The following is a 22,767-nucleotide window of genomic DNA, read 5'->3' on the forward strand; positions in this document are numbered from 1 at the left end:
GAGTTTGAATGTGGGGGTTCAACACCAAACTTAGAGTTTGATTGTGGCCTCCCAGCACCAAACTTAGAGTCTGACTGTGGGGGCTCTGTTTGGCTCTGTTTTGAGAGAAGCTCTTCATGCTTCTTCTCCATGATGACAGAGGGATATCCTTGGGCCTTAAACACCAAGGATTCTTCATTCACTTGAATGATCAACTCTCCTCTATCAACATCAATCACAGCCTTTGCTGTGGCTAGGAAGGGTCTGCCAAGGATGATGGATTCATCCATGCACTTCCCAGTCTCTAGGACTATGAAGTCAGTAGGAATGTAATGGTCTTCAACCTTAACCAGAACATCCTCTATAAGTCCATAGGCTTGTTTTCTTGAGTTGTCTGCCATCTCTAGTGAGATTTTTGCAGCTTGCACCTCAAAGATTCCTAATTTCTCCATTACAGAGAGGGGCATGAGGTTTACACTTGACCCCAAGTCACACAAGGCCTTCTTGAAGGTCATGGTGCCTATGGTACAAGGTATAGAAAACTTCCCAGGATCCTGCCTCTTTTGAGGCAAATGCTGCCTAGACAAGTTATCCAGTTCTTTGGTGAGCAAAGGAGGTTCATCCTCCCAAGTCTCATTTCCAAATAACCTGTCATTCAGCTTCATGATTGCTCCAAGGTATTTAGCAACTTGCTCCTCAGTGACATACTCCTCCTCTTCAGAGGAAGAATACTCATCAGAGCTCATGAAAGGCAGTAGTAAGTCCAATGGAATCTCTATGGTCTCATTTTGAGCCTCAGATTCCCATTGGTCCTCAGAGGAGACTGGTACACGCCCACTGAGGTCTTCCTCAGTGGCGTCCTCCTCTTCTCTTTCCTCTCCACATTCGGCCATGGTTATGGCTTTGCACTCTCCTTTTGGATTTTCTTCTGTATTACTTGGGAGAGTGCTAGGAGGGAGTTCAGTAACTTTCTTGCTCAGCTGACCCACTTGTCCTTCCAAATTTCTGATGGAGGACCTTGTTTTATTCATGAAACTTTGAGTGGTCTTGATTAGATCAGAGACCATGGTTGCTAAGTCAGAGGTATTCTGCTTAGAGCTCTCTGTCTGTTGCTGAGAAGATGATGGAAAAGGTTTACCATTGTTAAACCTGTTTCTTCCACCATTATTATTGAAACCTTGTTGAGGTCTCTCTTGATTCTTCCATGAGAGATTTGGGTGATTTCTCCATGAAGAATTATAGGTGTTTCCATAGGGTTCTCCTAGGTAATTCACCTCTTCCATGGAAGGGTTCTCAGGATCATAAGCTTCTTCCTCAGATGAAGCATCCTTAGTACTGTTTGGTGCATTTTGCATTCCAGACAGACTTTGAGAAATCAAATTGACTTGTTGAGTCAATATCTTGTTCTGAGCCAAAATGGCATTCAGAGTGTCAATCTCAAGAGCTCCTTTCTTCTGACTAGTCCCATTGTTCACAGGATTCCTTTCAGAAGTGTACATGAATTGGTTATTTGCAACCATTTCAATCAATTCTTGAGCTTCTGCAGGCGTCTTCTTCAGATGAAGAGATCCTCCAGCAGAGCTATCCAAAGACATCTTGGATAGTTCAGAGAGACCATCATAGAAAATACCTATGATGCTCCATTCAGAAAGCATGTCAGAGGGACATCTTCTGATTAATTGTTTGTATCTTTCCCAAGCTTCATAGAGGGATTCTCCATCCTTCTGTCTGAAGGTTTGAACTTCCACTCTAAGCTTACTCCATCTTTGTGGTGGAAAGAACTTTGCCAAGAAGGCATTGACTAGCTTTTCCCAAGAGTCCAGGCTTTCTTTAGGTTGAGAGTCCAACCATATTCTAGCTCTGTCTCTCACAGCAAAAGGGAATAGCATCAGTCTATAGACCTCAGGGTTAACCCCATTAGTCTTGACTGTGTCACAGATTTGCAAGAACTCAGCTAAAAACTGATGAGGATCTTCCATTGGAAGTCCATGAAACTTGCAATTCTGTTGCATTAGAGAAACTAATTGAGGCTTAAGCTCAAAGTTGTTTGCTCCAATGGCAGGGATAGAGATGTTTCTCCTATAGAAATCAGGAGTAGGTGCAGTAAAGTCACCAAGCACCTTCCTTGCATTGTTGGCATTGTTGTTGTTTTCGGCTGCCATTTGTTCTTCTTCCTTGAAGAATTCGGTCAGGTGCTCTAAAGAGAGTTGAGCCTTAGCTTCTCTTAGCTTTCGCTTCAAGGTCCTCTCAGGTTCAGGGTTAGCTTCAACAAGAATGCTTTTGTCTTTGTTCCTGCTCATATAAAAGAGAAGAGAATAAGAAAATATGGAATCCTGTATATCACAGTATAGAGATTCCTTGAGGTGTCAGAGGAAGAAGAGGAATAGAAGACAGAAGTAGAAAATTCGAACTTATCAAAGAAGATGGAGTTCGAATTTTGCATTAAGGGATAGTGTTAGTCAAAAAATAGAAGGATGTGAGAAGAAGGGAAGTAATTTTCGAAAATTTAAGTAAAAGATTTTGAAAACATTTTGAAAAACACTAATTGATTCTCAAAAACTAAGAATAGAAAAAGAATCAAGTGATTTTTGAAAAAGATTTGAAATTAGAAATCAAAAAGATATGATTGAAAACTTATTTTGAAAAAGATGTGATTGAAAAATTATGGTTTTAAAAAGATATGATTGAAAAGATATGATTTGAAAACAATTTTAAAAGATATGATTTGAAAACAATTTTTAGAAAGATTTGATTTTAAAAAAATTAATGACTTGCCTAACAAGAAAAGATATGATTCAAACATAAAACCTTCCTCAACAGAAAAGGCAAAAAAATGTTCAATCAAATCATTAATTGTTAGTAAGTATCTTTGAAAAAGGAAAGAAATTGATTTTGAAAACATTTGATTGAAAAGATATGATTTGAAAAAGATTTGATTTTGAAGAACTTTGAAAACTTGAAAAAAATATGATTTTGAAAACAAAATCTTCCCCTTTTGCCATCCTGGCGTTAAACGCCCAGAATGGTGCACATTCTGGCGTTTAACGCCCAAACTACTACCCTTTTGGGCGTTAAACGCCCAGCCAGGCACCCTGGCTGGCGTTTAAACGCCAGTCTGTCTTCTTTACTGGGCATTTTTGAATGCTCAGCTTTTTCTGTATAATTCCTCTGCAGTATGTTCTGAATCTTCAATTCTTTGTATCATTGACTTGAAAAGACACAAATTAAAAATATTTTTGGATTTTTAATAATCAAAATGCAAAATGAATCAATTAACAATGCATGCAAGACACCAAACTTAGCAGTTTGTATACTACTGACACTAACAATATGAAAATGCATATGAGATACACAAAATACTTCAAGTCAATAGAATTCAAAGATCAAAACAAAGAAATATTTGCATGGTTTCGAAAATTATAACAAAAACATGCATTTGACACCAAACTTAGGATGAGACACTAAACTTAAGCAAGAAACATCAAATATTTTTGGTCTTTTTGATTTTGTAATTTTTTTGTGTTTTTCGAAAATTAAATGAGAAAAAGGTATCAAAATTCTTAATGAGAATTCCAGGAATCAGTGCAGTGCTAGTCTAAGACTCCGGTCCAGGAATTAGACATGGCTTCACAGCCAGCCAAGCCTTCAAGGAAAGCTTCGGTCCAAAACACTAGACATGACCAGAGGTCAGCCAAATCTTAGCAGATCACTGCTCCAAGAGCAAAATTGATGAGAATCAACAAGCTCTTGTGGTGATAAGTTGAAACCTCGGTCCAATGAGATTAGACATGGCTTCTCAGCCAGCCAGATTTCAACAAATCATCATGAAACTCTAGAATTCATCTTCAAGAATTTCGAAAAAAATAATACCTAATCTAAGCAACAAGATGAACCGTCAGTTGTCCAGCCTAAACAATCCTGGGCAATAACACCAAAAACTTGATGTTGTTGCCGGATCTTGGCACTGATGTTACCAAAAGCTTGCTCAAAACTTGAACAATCCCCGGCAACGGCGCCAAAAACTTGGTGCACGAAATTGTGATCAATACTTTTCAAATCATAAACAATCCCTAGTAATGGCTCCAAAGACTTGGTGCTCACTACCATGGCATAAACACAACTTCGCACAACTAACCAGCAAGTGCACTGGGTCGTCCAAGTAATAAACCTTACGCGAGTAAGGGTCGATCCCACGGAGATTGTTAGTATTGAAGCAAGCTATGGTCATCTTGTAAATCTTAGTCAGGCAAACTCAAATATATATATGATGATGAACGAAAATAACATAGAAGATAAAGATAGTGATACTTATGTATATCATTGGTGTAAGAGCTTCAGACAAGCGTATGAAGATGCCTTCCCTTCCGTCTCTCTGCTTTCCTAATGCCTTCATCCAATCCTTTCTTACTCCTTTCCATGGCAAGCTCGTGTAAGGTTTCACTGTTGTCAGCAGCTACCTCCCATCCGCGCAGTGAAAGCTAATGCACACACTCTGTCACAGTGCTGCCAATCACCGGTTTGGTTCCCTCCCCTACCGGAATAGAATAACTCTTTTGCGTCTGTCACTAACGCCCAGTAGGTTACAGGTTTGAAGCACGTCACAGTCATTCAGTCATTGAATCCTACTCAGAATACCACAGACAAGGTTTAGACCTTCCGGATTCTCTTGAATGCCGCCATCAGGTCCTGCCTATACCACGAAGTTTCCGAAGAATCCAAGAGATATTCACTAAGCCTCAGATGCTTGTAGAACAAGAATGGTTGTCAGTCACCTTGTTCATGGGTGAGAATGGTGATGGGCGTCAATCATCACCTTCATCATGTTGAAGAACAAGTGATATCTTGGATAAAGAACAAGCGGAATTGAATGGAAGAACAATAGTAATTGCATTAATACTCGAGGTACAGCAGAGCTCCACACCTTAATCTATGGTGTGTAGAAACTCCACCGTTGAAAATACATAAGCATAAGGTCTAGGCATGACCGAATGGCCAGCCTCCCAATGATCTAAGATAGCATAAAACTCAAAGATAGCTACCAAGATGTGTCTAATACAATAGTGAAAGGTCCTACTTATAGAAAACTAGTACATAGATGAGTAAATGACATAAAAATCCACTTTCGGGCCCACTTGGTGTGTGCTTGGGCTGAGCAATGAAGAAATTTTGTGTAGAGACTCTCCTTGGAGTTAAACGCCAGCTTTAGTGCCAGTTTGGGCGTTTAACTCCCAATTAGGTGCCAGTTCCAGCGTTTAACGCTGGGATTTCTTGAGGTGACTTTGAACGCCGGTTTGGGCCATCAAATCTTGGGCAAAGTATGGACTATTATATATTGCTGGAAAGCCCAGGATGTCTACTTTCCAACGCCGTTGAGAGCGCGCCAATTGGGCTTCTGTAGCTCCAGAAAATCCGCTTCGAGTGCAGGGAGGTCAGAATCTAACAGCATCTGCAGTCCTTTTGAGTCTCTGGATCAGATTTTTGCTCAGGTCCCTCAATTTCAGCCAGAAAATACCTGAAATCACAGAAAAACACACAGACTCATAGTAAAGTCCAGAAAAGTGAATTTTAACTAAAAACTAATAAAAATATACTAAAAACTAACTAGATCATATCAAAAACATACTAAAAACAATGCCAAAAAGTATACAAATCATCCGCTCATCAATAATCCCTGTAACACCCTACCACACAGAGCTTTACGCTTAAGTCGTAAAACAGAGGTAGTGAGATATTACGACCTTTTAAAATAAAATATATACGTAGTAATAGTTGAAAGAAATACATATTGAGGAGCCTTGAAGGAAAGTTTAAGCAAAAACTGTAAAAAAAAAGTGCATCATACTCGAAAACATAAAACCGGATAAATCGAAAGGATAACCATGAATACATAGATAGTAGAGTACCAAAATATAGAATATCAAGCTCCTTACTCAATCTGCAAAGCTAAGATTGGTCGGAGTATAAATACATATATATAATATTTTAAGAGTGTTTTGAAACATAAAAAATTTACCTAAGTAAATTAAAGAGAAACTCAAATTACTATTATTCTCTAAATGAGTTTTTAATACGTGAGTCTCTTTTTTTTATTATTATACAAATCGTCCTAGGTCATTGAACTTTATGTTAATTAATAAAAAGTGGTGCCTTAGGACAATCTATGCTTGAATTTCTTTGAAAATAATGAGTATAAATCATCCCAGCGTATTGAGGCTTCAATGATACACATAAATTGTCTCAGGTAAAGTGTTTAATGTTATCAGAGATTAAACCACACTAATTTGAGACGATTCATTCACATTAGGTAAAACTCAAAGAGCTATCACGATTTATGTGTTTAGGGACAAACTACAAAGGGTTGTAATAATTTATATAAAAATGAGAAGCTGAATAACTTTCCGCGATTAAGCTTTCCTCTATTTTTCACCATTATCTCCGCAAGGAGCTTCAGGCTAGGAGAATATTGGTGAAGAGGGGTGGGTCTGCGGCGGCAGAAATTGATTATGGAGCGTTTAGTGGTGGAGTAAAGCACAAGGGTGAAAAAGGTGGTGCCCGGCAAAGTCGAAGGTGAAGAGTTACGAAGTCAGTGGCGGCGGAGACAGGTTCTGCAACCAGTGGATCACGGTGGAAGAAGTCAGATCACTGAGAAGCATTAGGCAATGGCATTTTCGAGGAAAGATGGTTGGCAATGAGGGATACATCTACCACCTAAACAGAGTGGCGCATGTGGCCGGATTTATCGATGAAGAGGTTAGTTGAAAAATGGTTTTCTAATTTATGTGGTTGATGAAATTAATTTATTGACTCATGGTTAGCGTATTCATGTGTTATAAATTTCTTATGATGACATTAAACTAGTCATGTGAATTGTAGATATTGGTTGTGTGTTAATAAACCCCAATTTTGTGGTTTATCTTGTGTTGAATTTGGTGGGTTTTATCAACTTATCTCACATTTATTCAATGAAATAGCATGCTTTTGTAATTCTCCCTAAATTTGTGCTTAAGAGTGAAAACATGCTTTTTAGGCCTTAAAATAGCTAAATCTAATTTACTTAAATTTCATTCGATGCCTTGATATGTTTGTTGAGTGATCTCAGGTTCACAAGGCAATGATTGGATGGAAGAGGTGAAGAGAAAAGCATGCAAAGTGGAAAATTCATGAAGAAATGAGCATTTGGAGGATTCAAGGCCACGCGTACACGTCAACCACGCGTATGCGTGATAGAGAAGTTTGCAGCCATGCGCACGTGTCATCCACGCGTACGCGTGAGGAGGAAATCTTCCATCGACGCGCATGCGTCACCCACACGTATGCGTAACCAGAGAATCATCAAGCGACGCACACGCGTCGACCACGCGCATGCGTGACGCTAGTCACGTGACCTCATTAAAGTGAATACACTGGAGCAATTTCTGATCTTTCCAGGCCCAAATCCAACTCATTTCCGAGGCTATTTCATGCAGAATTCAAGATGGGTCAAGGGGGGAGCAATTAGAAAGTGTAGGAAACATGCTTTAGGTTAGTTCTACAGAGAGAAGCTCCCTCTTCTCTCTAGAAATTAGGGTTCCTAGTTAAATTTTTCCTTTTATTTCAAATTTTTATTCATAGTTTAATGTAGTTTCATTTATGTTTTTATGCTCTCTTGTCTTGATCTTCTTAGTTTCTTTGTTAATTTCTCTTTTATACATCTTTTTATTTTATGAACACTCTTGTCAATTTCACTTTCCATTAATGCAATTTTATGTTTTATTTTCTTTTAATGTTTGTTTGAGTAGTTATTGTTATTTCCTTGCATTGGGTAGTGGTAGAATTTATTATTTCTTGCAATTTAATAGGCTTTCTTTTTATGCCTTCCAAGTGTTTGACAAAATGCTTGGTTGGACTTTGGAGTAGTTTTTTAGCATTCTTGGCTTGGAAAGAGAAATTGGGCAATCTTGAGTCATTAATACCCAATTTAGATTGGTGATCTAGAGTGATTAGTTAGTCATGTATCCATTAACATTACCTATGGATTGGGATTAACTAGTCCTATTTGACTTTTCTCAATATGAAGATAACATTATACCTTCTTCCGATGTTGGAGATGACGAAATAGGATTAGCCCTTGTTAACTATTGTATGATAATTAATGACTAGGATAGAAAGCCTTGATTCTCAATCATTGCCATGAATGCCTCTTTTTAGTAATTGTTATCTTTAGTTGTTTGATTTACTTTCTTTCCATTTTAATTTCTTGTTTTATCAACCCACCCCGTGAAACTCATAACCAATAATTGAGTACTCGATTGTAATTTCTAGGGAGAACTACCCGGGACTAATACTCTCGGTTATTTTTATTGGGTTAAACTTGTGACAACCAAAATTAAACTTTGATTGAGGATTATTTGTTGGTTGGAAAGTATACTAGCAACGGAATTATTTTGTGAAAATTCCTAACCGACGATAATCATCTTTCGTTTGTATAGAAAATGTTGGGGTTGTAGCATGAATATGAAATATGTTAGAGTCAGTAAAAGAGAAATTTGATGTCAGTTATTGGGGATAATAATAAAGCTTCTAAATGGACTACTTTACTTTTAAAATGTAGTTTATAGAACTTATTAATTACTTTGTATATAATATGTTTGTTGGTATTATGCCTTGTTAAGTTGCGACTTTTATATTTCTTATTTATCAGCTAACTCAATGTATACAGAGTATCCGTTGGCAATAGAAGATGATAATGCATGATGGAATTGTGCCCTATGTAGTTAGAGCTGGTCTACTTCATGTTGTAAGGCTAAATGATTATCGGTTTAAGCTTGATGAGCCACTGATTAGTGTATTTATGGAGCAATAGCGTCCAGAAACCCATTCGTTTCACATGCATGTCGGGAGTGCACGATCACCTTACAAGATGTGGCATACCAGTTTGGCTTCCTTATTGATGGATTTGTAGTTAGTGGATATCTCAACAAACTTGAGCAGTTGATGGAGGGTGGAAAGCCTGCATGGGTGTAGTTCGAAGAGTTGTTTGGTGAACTTCCATTGAACAAATATGTTGATGAGTTCACAGTATCATATGGATGGCTCCAAAACAAGTTCAAAGTCATGCTCTCTAATTCAATAGAGGTGATTGCCCAGTGTAAGACCTTGAATTTTTAGAAATTAAATAATAAATTATTTAATAATTTATTTTATTTATTTGACAATATATTTTCAGGGATTTTTATATTAAGCAAGTACTTTCTTATTATTGATTTAAAAGTTTTAACAATAAAAAAATAACGAGGATGTTATATGCTTTAATTTGAATAATTATATTTTTAACTTTATTTTATGAATTTAACAGAAATTAATTTGATTATCTCTAATTATTGAATTATAGTATCTATTTGGAAATAAGTTTCAAACTGATAATTAAATATTATTTTATAGAAATTATTATTGAATTAAAAAATGATTTTTTCAATTATTTTATTATCCCTAATTTTATTAAAAATACCTATACTAGCCTAACCCTAATACCTAATCAGTACCCTAAATCCCCAAAACTCACCCCTCCCAAACTCTCACCCAACGAAGAAAGAAAGAAAAGAAAGGGGGAAAATTAGAAATGGGAAAGAGTGGAGAGGGGAAGGAGGAAGAAGAAAAGAAGAGAGGGAGCCGCTGCCGCCCAGCTCATCGCCATTGTCCAGCTCACCGCTGACATCAACTTCAACCCACGGGGAGGGGGGGAAGAAAGAGAGTTTGCGGAGGAGAGAGAGGGAGCTTGGTGCACGGAATTGTAAATCACACTTTTTACAACTCCATTACAACTAACCAGCAACTGCACTCGGTCGTCCAAGTAATACCTTACGTGAGTAAGGGTCGATCCCACGGAGATTGCCGGCTTGAAGCAAGCTATGGTTATCCTGTAACTCTTATCAGGAGATTAGTGATAAAAATGATTATGTTTATGAAAAGTAAATAACATGAAATAAATGATACTTGTGATTCAGTAATGAGGAACAGGTTGAGGTTCCGGAGATGCTCTGTTGTCTGAATCTCTGCTTTCCTGCTGTCTTCTTCTCCAAACACGCATGGCTTCCTTCCATGGCAGGCTGTATGATCCTCTCAGTGAAAATGGTCCAAGTACGGTTTCTAAACGGCTAATCAACTGTTAGATTTCTCGTCTCGGATGAAAAATACCAGGCACAGCTACCACACAGCTAATCATCTGTCGGTTCTCACTTGTGTCAGAATAAGATCTCTCTATCCTTTTGCACACAGTCACTGCGCCCAACATTCATGAGTTTGAAGCTCGTCACAGTCATCCCCTTCCAGATCCTACTCGGAATACCACAGACAAGGTTTAGACTTTCCGGATCTCAGGAATGCTGCCAATTGGTTCTAGCCTATACCATGAAGGTTCTAATCTCACGAACTCGGTCCGTGGATCAAAGACCCAAGAGATACGCACTCAAGCTGTCGCCCAATGACTATGTTGAGCTCAGATAGAATGGGAGTGATTATCAGGCATGCGTTCATAAGGTTGAGGATAATGATGAGTGTCATGGATCATCATATTCTGTATTTTGAAGTACGAGTGAGTATCTTAGAATAGAATCAAGCGTGATTGAATAGAAAACAATAGTGATTGCATTAATCCATTGAGACACAGCAGAGCTCCTCACCCCCACCTATGGGGTTTAGAGACTCATACCATAGAAGATACAATAAGATATGTAAAAAATGTCATGAGTTACAAAATGAATCTCTAAAAGTAGTTTTTATACTAAACTAGTAACCTAGGTTTACAGAAAATGAGTAACTAAGTGCAGATAGTGCAGAAATCCACTTCTGGGGTCCACTTGGTGAGTGTTTGGGCTGAGCTTTGAAGCTTTCACATGCATAGGCCATTCTTGGAGTTAAACGCTAGCTTGGGTGCCAGTTTGGGCATTTAACTCCAGTTTTGGTGCCAGAAAAGGGTCTCTGGCTAGCGTTTAACGCCAGTTTGGGCCATCATATCTCGAGCAAAGTATAGACTATTGTACATTTCTGGAAAGCCAAGATGTCTACTTTCCAACGCAATTGAGAGCGCGCTATTTGGGCTTTTGTAGCTCCAGAAAATCCAATTTGAGTGCAGGAGGGTTAGAATCCAACAGCATCTGCAGTCCTTTCTCAGCCTCTGAATCAGATTTTTGCTCAGGTCCCTCAATTTCAGCCAAAAAATACCTGAAGTTACAGAAAAACACACCAACTCATAGTAAAGTCCAGAAATGTCATTTTTGCATAGAAACTAATAAAAATATAATAAAAAGTAACTAAAATATACTAAAAACTACCTAAAAATAATGCCAAAAAGCGTATAAATTATCCGCTCATCACAACACCAAACTTAAATTGTTGCTTGTACCCAAGCAACCAAAAACAAAATAGGATAAAAAGAAGAGAATATACAATAAATTTCAAAATATCAATGAAGCTTAGTTCCAATTAGATGAGCGAGACTAGTAGCTTTTTGCTTCTGAACAGTTTTGGCATCTCACTTTATCCTTTGAAGTTCAGAATGATTGGCATCCATAGGAACTCAGAATTCAGATAGTGTTATTGATTCTCCTAGTTTAGTATGTTGATTCTTGAACAGAGCTACTTTATGAGTCTTGGCCGTGACCTTAAGCATCTTGTTTTCCAGTATTACCACCGGATACATAAATGCCACAAACACATAACTGGGTGAACCTTTTCAGATTGTGACTTAGCTTTGCTAGAGTCCCCAGTTAGAGGTGTCCATAGTTCTTAAGCACACTCTTTTTCTTTGGATCACGACTTTAACCACTCAGTTTCAAGCTTTTCACTTAGACCTTCATGACATAAGCACATGGTTAGGGACAGCTTGATTTAGCTGCTTAGGCCAAGATTTTTTTCCTTTGGGCCCTCCTATCCATTAATGCTCAAAGCCTTGGATCCTTTTTACCCATGCCTTTTAGTTTAAAGAGTTATTGGCTTTTTGTTCTTGCCTTTTGGTTTAAAGAGCTATTGGCTTTTTCTACTTGCTTTTTCTTTTTCTTTCTTTTTCTTTATTTTTCATACCCTTTTTTTTTCGTAAGCTTTGTGTTTTTTCACTATTTTTTCTTGCTTCAAGAATCTTTTTTATGATTTTTCAGATTATCAATAACATTTCTCTTTTTTCATTATTCTTTCAAGAGCCAACAATTTTAACATTCATAAACTTTACTATAAAAAATATTCAATATTCAAGCATTCATTCAGAAAACAAAAAGTATTGCCACCATATCAAAATAATTAAACTATTTTCAAGATAGAATTCGAAATCCATGTACTTCTTTTTTCTTTTTCAGAAAACATTTTTCATTTAAGAAAGGTGAAAGATTCATGGAACATTTATAGCTTTAAGACATAGACACTAAACACTAATGATCATGTAATGAAGACACAAACATAGTCAAAACATAGCATAAAAACTGAAAACATAAAAGAAAATAAACAAGGTGACTAAAGAACGGGTCCACCTTAGTGATGGTGGCTTCTTCTTCCTCTTGAAGAACCAATGGAGTTCTTGAGCTCCTCTATGTCTCTTTCTTGCCTTTGTTGCTCCTCTTCCTAGAGGTTTCTCCGGCCTTAGGTGCCATTAATGGTTATGGAAAGCAAAAAGCTGAGCTTTTCCACACCAAACTTAAAAGCTTTGCTCGTCCTCGAGCAAAATAAGATAGAAGGGAGTAGAAGAAGAATGATGCAATTAATTTTGAAAACTTATTATTATATGCAAGAAAAATTAAAAAGAGATGAAAAGAATTTGAAAAGATATGTAAGTTTTGAAAACATTTTGGAAGGATTTGAAAAGAATTGGAAAAGAATTAAAAAGAATTGGAAAGATTATTAATTTTTGAAAATCAAAATTGAAAGATGAACGTTTAAAATATGTTTGATGCAAAAAATTACGAATTAAAACATGAAAAATTGAAAAAAATCGAATTGGAAACAAAATTACCTCCCTTGTGTCATCCTGGCATTAAACGCCCAGAATGCTATCCATTCTGGCATTTAACGCCCACTTGACTGCCTCTTTGGGCGTTTAACACCCAGCCAGATACCTTGGCTGGCGTTAAACGCCAGGAATCCTTCTTTACTGAGCATTTTTCTGAACGCCCAGAATGCTGCCATTTCTGGCGTTAAACGCCCAGAATGCTGCCCATTCTGGCGTTTAACGCCTAGAATGCTGCCTGCATGGGCGTTAAACGCCCATTCTACTATCCTTACTGGTGTTTAAACGCCAGTAAGCCTGTCCTCCAGGGTGTGCTATTTTTTATGCTATTTTTTATTCTGCTTTAATTCTGCAGCTGTTGTTGTGAGTCCACATGATCATCAACCTAAAGAAAACATAAACTAACAATAGAAAATGAAATGAAAAAGTAATTAACATAAATAAATAAGATTGGGTTGCCTCCCAATAAGCGCTTCTTTACTGTCTTTAGCTGGACTTTTACTGAGCTTTTAATTTAGTCTCAGTTTTGAGCACTCTTGCTCAACATTGCCTTCAAGATAAGGTTTGACTCTCTGTCCATTAATAATGAATTTTTTGTCAGAGTCAATATCCTGAAGCTCTACATATCCATATGGTGACACACTTGTAATCACATATGGTCCCTTCCACCGGGATTTCAATTTCCCAGGGAACAATTTGAGCCCTAGAGTTAAACAGCAGAACCTTCTATCCTGGCTCAAAGACTCTAGATGATAGCTTTTTGTCATGCCATCTTTTTGCTTTCTCCTTGTAGATTTTAGCATTTTTGAAAGCATTGAGTCTGAACTCCTCTAACTCATTCAACTGGAGTAATCTTTTCTCTCCAGCTTCCTTAGCATCAAGGTTTAGGAACCTGGTTGCCCAAAAGACCTTGTGTTCTAGTTTCACTGACAGATGACAGGCTTTTCCATACACCAACTGGTATGGAGAGGTCCCTATAGGAGTCTTGAATGCGGTTTTGTATGCCCACAGAGCATCATCCAGACTTCTTGCCCAATCCCTTCTATGGGTACTTATAGTTCATTCCAGAATTCGTTTTAGTTCTCTATTTGAGACTTCAGCCTGCCCATTTGTCTGTGGATGATATGGAGTTGCCACTTTGTGGTTAATTCTGTATCGGACCAGAGCATAGTCAAGCTGTTTATTGTAGAAATGAGTGCCTCCATCACTGATCAGTATCCTAGGGACACCGAACATGCTGAAGATATGCTTCTGGAGGAACTTCATTACTGTCTTAGTATCATTAGTGGGTGTTGCATTTGCCTCTACCCATTTAGATACATAGTCTATTACCACTAGAATATAGGTGTTTGAATATGATGGTGGGAAAGGCCCCATGAAGTTAATACCCCATACATCAAACAACTCAATCTATAAGATCCCTTGCTGAGACATGGCATAATTGTGAGGCAAATTACTAGCTCTCTGGCAACTATCACAGTGACGTACAAACTCTCGAGAGTCTCTATAGAGAGTAGGCCAGTAGAAGCCAAATTGGAGAACCTTTGTGGCTGTTCACTCACCTCCGAAATGTCCTCCATATTATGATCTATGGCAATGCCATAGGATCTTCTGTGCCTCTTCTTTAGGCACACATCTACGGATTACTCCGTCTGCACACTTCTTAAAGAGATATGGTTCATCCCACAAGTAGTACTTTGCATCAGAAACTAATTTTTTTGTTTGCTGTCTACTGTACTCTTTGGGTATGAATCTCACAGCTTTATAGTTTACAATGTCTGCAAACCATGGTGCTTCCTGAATGGCAAATAATTGCTCATTCGAAAAGGTTTCAGAGATCTCAGTAGGAGGGAGGGATGCTCCTGCTACTGGTTCTATCCGGGACAGGTGGTCAACTACTTGGTTCTCTGTCCCTTTTCTGTCTCTTATTTCTATATCAAACTCTTGCAGAAGTAACACCCATCTTATGAGTCTGGGTTTTGAATTCTGCTTTGTGAGGAGATATTTTAGAGCAGCATGGTCAGTGTACACAATCACTTTTGATCCTACTAAATAAGATATGAACTTGTCAATGGCATAAACCACTGCAAGAAACTCCTTTTCTGTGGTTGTGTAATTCTTCTGCGCGTCATTTAAAACACGGCTAGCATAATAAATGACATGCAGAAGTTTGTCATGTCTCTGTCCCAATACTGCACCAATAGCATGGTCACTGGCATCACACATTAGTTTGAATAGTAATGTCCAGTCTGGTGCAGAAATGAATAGTGTTGTGACTAGCTTAGCTTTTAGAGTCTCAAACGCCTGTAGACACTCTGTGTCAAAGATAAATGGTGTGTCAGTAGCCAGCAGATTGCTCAAAGGTTTTGCAATTTTTGAAAAATCCTTTATAAACCTCCTATAGAATCCTGCATGCCCTAGAAAGCTTCTAATTGCCTTAACATTGGCAGGTGGTGGTAAGTTTTCAATTACCTCTACCTTAGCTTTATCCACCTCTATTCCCTTGTTTGAGATTTTGTGCCCAAGGACAATTCCTCCAGTCACCATAAAGTGACATTTCTCCCAGTTTAAAACCAGGTTAGTCTCTTGGCATCTTTTCAAAACAAGTGCTAGATGGTCAAGACAAGAGCTGAATGAATCTCCAAATACTGAGAAGTCATCCATGAAGACTTCTAGAAATTCTCCACCATATCAGAAAAGATAGAGAGCATGCACCTCTGAAAGGTTACAGGTGCATTGCATAGACCAAATGGCATCCTTCTGTAGGTAAATACCCCAGATGGACATGTGAATGTTGTTTTCTCTTGATCTTGAGATCTACTGCAATTTGGTTGTAACCTGAATAGCCATCCAAAAAGCAGTAGTATTCATGACCTGCTAGTCTCTCTAGCATCTGGTCTATGAATGGTAAAGGAAAATGATCCTTTTTGGTGGCTGTATTGAGCCTTCTGTAGTCAATACAAATATGCCACCCTGTAACTGTTTTTATAGGAACCAGTTCATTCTTTTCATTATGAACCACTGTCATTCCTCCCTTCTTAGGAACAACTTGGACAGGGCTCACCCAGGGGCTATCAAAAATAGGATAAATAATCCCAGCCTCTAGTAATTTAGTGACCTCTTTCTGCACCACCTCCTTCATGGCTGGATTTAGCCGCCTTTGTGGTTGAACCACTGGCTTAGCATCATCCTCCAATAGGATCTTGTGCATGCATCTGACTGGGCTAATGCCCTTAAGATCACTTATGGACCACCCAAGAGCTGTCTTGTGTGTCCTTAGCACCTGAATTAGTGCTTTCTCTTCCTGTGGCTCTAAAGCAGAGCTTATGATCATGGGAAAAGTGTCATCCTCTCCCAAAAATACATATTTCAAGGATGGTGGTAGTGGTTTGAGTTCGGGTTTAGGAGGCTTCTCCTCTTCCTGAGGAGTTTTCAGAGGTTCTTTTGTTTTCTTTGGTTCCTCCATATCAGGCTGAACATCTTTAAAAATGTCCTCTAGCTCTGATTTGAGACTCTCAGTCATATTGACCTCTTTCACCAGAGAGTCAATAATATAAACACTCATGCACTCATTTGGGGTGTCTGGATGCTGCATAGATTTGACAGTGTTCAACTTAAACTCATCCTTATTGACTCTCAGGGTCACTTTCCCTTTTTGGACATCAATGAGGGTTCGTCCAGTTGCTAGGAAAGGTCTTCCTAGAATGAGAGTTGCACTGTTGTGCTCCTCCATTTCCAACACCACAAAGTCAGTGGGAAAGGCAAATGGCCCAACCTTGACAATCATGTCCTCAACTACGCCTGATGGAATTTTAGTGGAGCCATCAGCAAGTTGGAGGCATATCCGGGTTGGTTTAACTTTATTAGTCAAACCAAGCTTTTTGATAGCGGATGCAGGTATCAGGTTGATACTTGCCCCCAAGATCACATAGAGCTGTCTTGGTACAAGCATCATCTAATGTGCATGGTATCATAAAGCTTCCGGGATCTTTAAGCTTCTCTGGTAAGCTTTTCAGAATGATTGCACTACATTCTTTAGTGAGGAAAACTTTTTCAGTTTCTCTCCAATCCTTCTTATGACTTAAGATCTCTTTCATGACCTTAGCATAAGAGGGTATTTGCTCAAGTGCCTCTGCAAACAGAATCTTTATTTCAAGAGTCTTGAGATAGTCTGCAAAGCGGGCAAATTGTTTATTCTGTTTCGCTTGGCGGAGTTTCTGAGGATAAGGCATCTTGGCTTTATAGTCTTCAACCTTAGTTGCTGCAGGTTTACTACCTACAGAAGTAGTTGGAGAAGCCTGTTTAAGGAGATTGTTATTAGCACTTGCAGGTGTCTGATCCCTCATTGGTGTTTGAACACCAGAATTGGGGGCTGTATGGGCATTTAATGCCAGATTGCCACCCTTTTCTAGCGTTTGGATGCCAGAATTGGCCATCCACTGCGCGTTTAACGCCACTTTTTCACCCTTTTCTCGCGTTTGAATGCCAAAATCATTCCTCTCTGGGCTCTTACTATCCTCAGAGGGATTTTGGGCAGTGGGTTGGTCATCCTCTGTTAGTTGTTCCTTTCTTGGCTTCCTGCTACCTTGAGTTAAAACATTCAATGTCTTCCCACTCCTTAAATGAACAGCTTGGCACTCTTTTGTTATCTGTTTAGATAACTGCTGTCTTGTTTGATCCAATTGTTCTTCCATATTCTTGTTAGCGTTTTTAGTGTCTTGTAGCATTTGCTTAAATTCTGCTAACTATTTTGTTATAAAAAGCAATTGCTGATTGAGTTTAACAACTTGTTCTGGAGGACTAAGTTCAGTGGATACTGCTTTAGCCTCTTCTTTCATGGAGGACTCACTACTTAAGTACAGATGCTGATTTCTAGCAACTGTATCAATGAGCTCTTGAGCCTCTTCAATTGTCTTTCTCATGTGTATAGATCCACCAGCTGAGTAGTCTAGAGACATCTGGGCCTTTTCTGTAAGCCCGTAGTAGAAGATGTCTAACTGCACCCATTCTGAAAACATTTCAGAGTGGCATTTCCTTAGCATCCCTCTGTACCTCTCCCAGGCGTCATAAAAAAATTCACTATCCTCTTGTTTAAAGCCTTGGATGTCCAGCCTTAGCTGTGTCATCCTTTTTGGATGGAAATATTGATTCAGGAATTTGTATGACAATTGTTTCCATGTTCTTATGCTGGCCTTGAGTTGGTTGTTTATCCACCTCTTAGCTTGGTCTTTTACATCAAATGGAAACAGCAATAATCTGTAGACATCCTAATCCACTTCCTTATCACGTACTGTGTCAGCAATTTGTAAGAACTGTGCCAGAAACTCAGTAGGTTCTTCCTGTGGAAGATCGGAATACTGGCAATTTTGCTGCACCATGATAATGAGCTGAGGATTTAACTCAAAATTACTGGCTCTGATGGAGGGTATACAGATACTACTTCCATATGAAGCAATAATAGGGTTAGCATATGACCCCAGAGTCCTTCTGGACTGTTCATTTTCACTTAGGTCCATGATGGAGAAAGGGAGATGATGTGAATTGCAAATAAACAAATTTCTCTCTTTTTTTTTGAAAACCAAAATTAAAAAGAAAAAATAAAAATAAAATAAAATAAATGAAAAATTGAATATAAGTTTCAAAAATTAAGAAGGGTAAAAGAAATAAAAGGAATTAGAAAACTAAACTAATTAATTAATTAAAAAGATTTGAAATTTTTTTGTGTTGATTTTCGAAAAATGAAGAGAGAGAGAGAGGGTGGCTAGGAAGTTTTGAAAAAGATGTGTCTTAAAATTAAAGATACTTGTAAAAAAATAAATAAATAAATTTTTTAAAAAAGATATGATTTTAAATTTTTAAAGATTGAAACTTTCTTAACAAGAAAACACCAAATTTAAAATTTTTCCATCAAAATAATAAACTAAGACAAGTAGTTCGAAAATTATATATAAAAAAAGAAAGAGATTCTAAAAAATTTTATAAAAGATTTTTGAAAAAAATAAAAAAAATTGAAAAAGAATTTGTTTTGCAAAGATCTAAAAAGATAAATTTTTAAAATTGAAATTTTGACTTGACTAACAAAAAAACTACCAAATTTTGAAAATTTTGACTAAGTCAACCTAAGGAATTCGAAAATGATGAGTAAATAAAGGAAAATATATTTTTTTTTGAATTTAATAAGGAAAGAGAAAAACAGTAAAATGACACCAAACTTAGAATTTTTAGATCAAAACAAAGAAAACAAACCAGAAAACTTTGAATGTCAAGATGAACACCAAGAACACTTTGAAGATCAAGATGAACACCAAAAACAAGTTTTGAAAATTTTTAAGGAAATAAGGACACAAAAAACACCAAACTTAAAAATTTTTATACTTTGGACTCTAATAATTCGAAAATGCACAAGAAAAACAAGGAAAGACACCAAACAAGAAAAACTAAATATCAAACAAGGAAAATAAACAAGAACAACTAGATCAAGAAAGAACACAATGCATATATTTTTTAAAATTTAAGAAAAATTAAAACATGCAATTGATACCAAATTTAAAATTTGACAAAAGACTCAAACAAGAAACACAATTTTTTTAAAAAAGAAAATAAAGGTTGAAACAAGAAGAAAATTACCTAATCTAAGCAACAAGATGAACCTTCAGTTGTCCAAACTCGAACAATCCCCGACAAGGCGCCAAAAACATGGTGCACGGAATTGTAAATCACACTTTTCACAACTCTGTTACGACTAACCAGCAAGTGCACTGGGTCGTCCAAGTAATACCTTACGTGAGTAAGGGTCGATCCCACAGAGACTGCCGGCTTGAAGCAAGCTATGGTTATCCTGTAACTCTTAGTCAGGAGTTTAGAGATAAAAATGATTTTGTTTATGAAAAGTAAATAACATGAAATAAATGATACTTGTGATTCAGTAATGAGGAACAGGTTGAGGTTCTGGAGATGCTCTGTTATCTGAATCTCTGCTTTCCTACTGTCTTCTTCTCCAAACACGCATGGCTTCCTTCCATGGCAGGCTGTATGATATTCTCAGTGAAAATGGTCCAAGTACGGTTTCTGAACGGCTAATCAACTGTCAGGTTTCTCGTCACGGATGAAAAATACCAGGCACAGCTACCGCACGGCTAATCATCTGTCGGTTCTCACTTGTGTCGGAATAGGATCCCTCTAACCTCTAACTATGAAGGAAAGTCAAGTGGAGATAATCAACTTGAGTCCACAAGTCCTAGTCTAATCACAATGAAAGACTAGCTTTAGTAGCCTTCAAGTCAACTAGCAACTTCCAATCATCAATCAACAATAGAGTTTGATAGCTCAAGTGTCACTAATTACTCAACTCAAGCCAAGAGGAGAAACGTCTACTCTAACATCCTTCCAAGCATTTTGTCAAACACTTAGAAGGAACAAAAAAAAGTAAACAAGATTGCAAGAAATATAAATCTACAACTACTAATTGTAAAGAATTAACAACAACAACTCAAATCAACAATAAAGGGAATCAAACATAAATTGCATTAAAAGGAAAATAGATGAAACAAGAGTGCATCAACAACAAAATAAACAATTAAAAGAAGTAAAATATTAAACTAGAGAAGCAAAGGTAGAAGAACAAGAAATTAGAGAGGAAAAGTAAATCAAAGCATGAATTAAATCTAGATCTAAGAAATCCTAATCTACATCTAACCTAATTCTAGAGAGAAGAGAGAGCTTCTCTCTCTAGAAAGTAACTAAAGCATGATAGAACTCAAATATGTGCTAATGTATTCTTCTATTGATCCCAATTTGAATTTTGCATAAAATAGGCTCAGAAATGAGTTGGATCTGGGCCTGGGAAGCCCAGAAATCGCCCCCAGCAGATTCACTTTAAGTGGGTCACGTGCGAGCACTAATGCGTATGCATGGGTCACGCGTACGCGTCGATGGCATTTTTTATCCACGCGTACACGTATGTCACGCATACGCATCGCCATGCGACTTCACTTTCCACGCGTGCGAGTCTGCTGCGCGTGCGCGTCGGTCTCAGCGTCCCAAATCCTTATTTCTTCATGGATTATCCACTATGCATGCTTTTCTCTTCACTTCTTTCATTCAATACTTGCCTCATGAACTTGAGATCACTCAACAAACACATCAAGGCATCGAATGGATTTAAGGTGATTCATAATCACCAATTTAAGGGCCTAAAAAGCACATTTTCATACTTAAGCACAAATAAAGGAGAATAATAAAAACCATGCTATTTCATTAGATAAATGTGAGAAAAGGTGATAAAATCCCCTAAAATTGACATAAGATAAACCCTAAAAATGGGGTTTATCAACCTCCCCACACTTAAACCAAGCATGTCCTCATGTTATAATCAAGAAAGAAACAAAGGGTATCAACATTTATTCAATGCAACAAACTATCTAAATGCAATCTACCTAAATGCAACTATCTAAATGAATGCAACTACTTGGTCAAAATAAATCAATTCCCAAGGAAACATAGATAAGGATAGGGGCTAAAGCAATAGCAATAACACCAAATCAAACCACAATTGAATTAAGTTATTAAAGACTTTTACAAACTTGCAAGAAAAGTGATAATTCTAGGTGGAAACATGTAATTGAGCAATCGAACCCTCACCGGATGTGTATCCGCTTTAATCACTCAAGTATATAGGGTTGATTCACTCAATTCTCCTCTAATCATGCTTTCCAAGATTTGTTTTTCTTCTAACAATCAACAATTATTTCACGCATGCATACAAATATCATAAGGACTTTCTCATAGGTTGTAATGGGGCTAGGGTCAAGGTAAGATTGTATATGGTCAAGGGAGCTTGAAATTTGAATCTTCGATTAACCTAAGCTTCCCACCTAACCTATGACAACCTATACAATTTCAAAGCTAACCTAACTACCCATCCTTCACTTTTTTCACACACTCATGCATTCTCTTTTCGATCATTACACATATACATTGATTATTATTGCACTTCACTTTGGGGCACTTTGTCCCCTTTTTATTTCTTTTTCTTTTTCTTTTTTTCTTTTCTTTCTATTTTTTTATTTTTTTCTTTTTTATTCATATACATATTTTTTTCTTTTTCTTTGTTTTTCTCATATTTTTCTTTTTGATGTAATTATATACAAAGGTATCAATGCATATGGTTTAAACATTTAATTAACACATGAGTATGCACCCATTTTCCAATATTTTCAACAAAATACAAAAACACACCCCTTTTTCTAAACCAATATCCCAAGTTTCCCCACACTTGAATGATACACACACTCACTAGCCTAAGCTAATCAAAGATCCAAATTAAGGACATTTATTGTTTTTCGCTTCAAGGCTTGTAATGTGCTAAAATTAAAGAACAAAATGGGTTAATCGTAGGCTTAAAGTTGGCTAACAATGGTTGATAAGAGGTAGGCTATTTGGGTAAGTGAGCTAATAAAACAATAGCCTCAATCATATAAATACATGTATACACAAAATAATGGACATAAAGGATCAAACAAATCAAAGATTACAATCATAGGAAGAGAATAATGCACACAAGAAGGAAAATAAGTGTTTATATGATGTAATCACGCAATTAGGCTCAAAACTCACAAGGTTATGTGTTCTTAGCTCAAAAATCAGGTTCCACAATATATAATTCAAGCAAGTTTGATGACAAGTTTTTAATCAAATCAATTGAGGTGCCCTATAGATAAATCCTTGGAAAAGTAAATGTAAAAGCAAGGAAGTATAAATTGATGGAATGAGGTAAAAACCACTAGAATGGAGTGAGTGAATTAGTGTGACATTAATGA

The 22,767-nt window shown here is 37.3% G+C and overlaps 1 non-coding gene across 1 annotated transcript; it reads left to right on the plus strand.

Moving 5' to 3' along the window:
* Positions 1-1,628: 1,628 nt before the first annotated feature.
* On the plus strand, positions 1,629-1,736 carry LOC130971636 (small nucleolar RNA R71). The gene has a single exon (XR_009082848.1). It is a non-coding gene; the product is annotated as a small nucleolar RNA R71 (small nucleolar RNA).
* The last annotated feature ends 21,031 nt before the right edge of the window (positions 1,737-22,767 follow it).

Source organism: Arachis stenosperma, chromosome 3 (assembly GCF_014773155.1).
Source record: "Arachis stenosperma cultivar V10309 chromosome 3, arast.V10309.gnm1.PFL2, whole genome shotgun sequence".
Lineage (NCBI taxonomy): Eukaryota > Viridiplantae > Streptophyta > Magnoliopsida > Fabales > Fabaceae > Arachis > Arachis stenosperma.